Source organism: Poecilia reticulata, linkage group LG11, assembly GCF_000633615.1.
Source record: "Poecilia reticulata strain Guanapo linkage group LG11, Guppy_female_1.0+MT, whole genome shotgun sequence".
In the NCBI taxonomy this organism is placed as follows: Eukaryota; Metazoa; Chordata; class Actinopteri; order Cyprinodontiformes; family Poeciliidae; genus Poecilia; species Poecilia reticulata.
In genome coordinates this window covers 7823726-7826839 of record NC_024341.1, presented here as the reverse complement: position 1 = coordinate 7826839, position 3114 = coordinate 7823726, and the positions used below count along the sequence as shown (strand labels likewise).

Here is a 3114-nt window from a genome sequence, read left to right as displayed (position 1 = left end):
CCTCCACGTCGAGAGGAGCCAGTTGAGGTGGCTCGGGCATCTGGKAAGGATGCCTCCTGGACGCCTCCCTGGTGAGGTGTTCCGGGCACGTCCCACCGGGAGGAGGCCTCGGGGAAGACCCAGGACACGCTGGAGGGATTACGTCTCTCGGCTGGCCTSGGAACGCCTTGGGATTCCCCCGGAGGAGCTGGAAGAAGTGGCTGGGGAGAGGGAAGTCTGGGCCTCCCTTCTGAAGCTGCTGCCCCCCCGACCCGACCCCGGATAAGCGGAAGAAAATGGATGGATGGATTATATATATACACTAATACTATATACACCCCAGAGTTACATAAACAGAATGTGACTCTATTAGAGTAAAATGAAATCTGCTTTTGCAGAAAATCTACTAACACCAAAACATTTAACACTTTTGAATTTGCTGTGTATTATTAACGATAGAGGGAAGAAGCTTTTTAGTTATCTTGCTTTGCTAGCAAAGTCGTTAGTTAGCAACTAGCACAACAACAACAGCCTAATGTCTGTATGATAAAAATACTGAATCGATAGATAAGAAAATGTTTTCCTCACCTGGCTATTTCCTCCCGCTCAGGAGTTCTTCTGAGAAAGGCAGACGCAGAGGCCTATCAGTGTCTGTTGTATTTCATTACCTCTCTGCTTAAACCGCTACTCCGTGCTGAAGCAGAAACAATATGTTAAACGTTTTCTGTCATCTGACAAGTAGCAAATCTACACTTTATTCACCAAAAACATTTTTTTTTAATTCACCAAAAACTCTTCTGTAATCTGAAATGTTCGCTACGTTGAACTCCAGTTAGCTGCCTTTTCTCACTGTGCAAGAGGCAATTGCGTCATGCATGACGGGCAAAAGGTCAAAGGTAACAAGGTGACAGGAGGGCTTATTATGTTGTACAAAAAACCCCAACAAAAAAACAAATAATTTTAGTACATGTCTGATACATAAGTGTCAGAAGAGGGCTTAGGAAATAATACCAACAAAAAAAAAATTGTCCAAAACGGCACTTGGGGGCAAGGAGCAAAAGGGGCAGGTGCTCAAGCCCCCCATCCACCCCTGCACATGCCTGAGTGTGACCCTCTCTCGCACGATGACCGCAGTAGATTGGCACCAACCCAGCAGACCTGCCCGCGACTCTACAATAAGAATGTCATGCATTGATGGGTGGATGGAATAGATTTTTTTTTCCTGCCCCTAGTGATAAAATTAAGTTCAGGGATAGTTTACGGTTGGCCAACGTATTAAAAGAAACATGACTAGTATAAAGTAACGCTTAAGTTTTTGTTATTCTGCGCGTTCAAGATAAAACTCTTATTTATGTTCTTCGTGTTTAGTCATGTCTAAGTATTGCGAGAAGGTTACAGGCTTTATGGTCTGTCGTTTTCTACGTGGAAGCTGGCTTGACCGCAGCTTACGCAACACCAGCTGTACCCCCTATCTCCTGCAGTTGCACCATCACTGCGCTGCAGTCCTGGACACGCCCTGCAGCATCCCGCAGTGTAATTTCAAGGCTCTGACACAAACTGCTCCACGGGATTAAAATAATAATAAATAAACAATTAATAAACTGCAGGACGAACAAAACATCCAAGGTAAGGTCATTTCTGAATTATATTGTTAACAGTTTCCATTATGCAAGCTCTGTGCCTGAGAGATATATCTTGGCCAATTAAAAATATTGAACAATTTTTAAAGATTGAGGGTAAATTATGTGTGCTTTCATGGGAGTTGTTACGGCCGGTGCTGTTCTAACTGCAATCATCGCAGCATCCCTGTACCATATCAGACTAACCGGACAGAACATAGGGAGCATGGAATTAGCAAATTCTCATTGCTGAGACAAGGATGAGACGTGAGGTGCCGCATGCTTATATTCACTATATGCCACTATATGCAGTAAGCAATGCGGCTTACTGCATAAGTTTCCCAAGTGGTTCTATTTTAAGGAGAAGAGACTGAATGCGGCATGCGCTAACCTTCCCGTTTCAGTCTGTGGGAAACCTTGTGGAGTTAAATTAAAAACAGAGCAACGACACTAAGTTCTGTCCATCCACTTGCAAAAGAACATAAATTGCATTGTCAAGATAACAAGTAGATAGCGACTACCATACCAAGCGTTAAGATGTTGGTAGTGATTTTACATCTGGGCGGCAGCAACGGAGACATGCTGCTGTGCAGAGACTGGTGTGTGTTAGAATCGTGGCACAAAGGATTATGCAAAGCCAAAGGCTTGTGTGTGAGATAAATAACTGGCATAAGCCAAAATATCGCGTTAAGCTTTTCAACAGTATATAGGCAGGCACATGCAGAAGGTGGTAAGGTGGGGTGGAGAGGTCGGAGGGGGCTTGAGCTCCTTTTATCCTTAATATCCCAAGTGTCCTTTTTGAGTTTATTTATTTAACTTTATTTTCCTTACATTTTTTAAATGTTTTTATCTATGGGTTAGGAGGGTGGCTTGTGCTCCTCAACAACAGACTGTCACCGCGACGCTTCTCAAAGCCCCGGTACTGCCCACGGTTCGCTCTCTGCTTCATAAGGTAGGTTCGCAGCGCTGCTGACGGTTGTTACTGCTGAACCTCAACTGTTGTTATTTATTTATTGACAAACTATGTTGTTGTTTTTTTCTGTGATTGGATGCACTTCACTGACGTCATCTTCGTGTAACCTTATTTAAGACATGACACGTGTACTTGATTAAATGATTATTTCAGTGATTCTTGAGAATAGGGACAAAATGGGTTTTAATTTTCCCTTTTTTTTTTGTTATTTCTCAACCTGATGTATGCAAATATGACAAATAATGTTTTGGAAATATAAAGATGCTAAGGTACAGGCTCCCAGTTGCAACTTTTTTTTTAATTACATTTTTAATCGACCTGACCTAGAACACTGTCATCACCATCTGACAAAATTAAATAAAATATAATTTTTAATAACCCTATTAGTGATATTTTTACTCATTTTGCAGACAAATGCTTCTCAAGAAACAAAATAAATATTATTTAAACAAAAAACAACAAAAAGTTCATCTGACAGAGTTGACACTGCATGACGGAGTTGACACAGAACTGAAGGTGATGACAAACTAGTGAGTAAAAAGA

General features: G+C 41.9%; 2 protein-coding genes across 9 annotated transcripts in view; both read left to right on the top strand.

Moving 5' to 3' along the window:
- The window catches only part of dlgap3 (discs, large (Drosophila) homolog-associated protein 3), a 908365-nt gene that overhangs the window by 167927 nt on the left and 737324 nt on the right, over nucleotides 1–3114 (top strand). The window lies entirely within an intron of this gene.
- LOC103472158 (uncharacterized) overlaps nucleotides 1148–3114 on the top strand; it is an 89844-nt gene continuing 87877 nt past the window's right edge. The window contains exons 1-2 of one of the 4 annotated variants that reach the window (XM_008421587.2): nucleotides 1148–1605; nucleotides 2460–2550. The gene's annotated coding sequence lies outside the window, so the exon portion shown is untranslated. The remainder of the gene's footprint in view (nucleotides 1606–2459; nucleotides 2551–3114) is intronic. The other 3 variants (XM_008421585.2, XM_008421586.2, XM_008421584.2) reach the window with 3 other exon arrangements.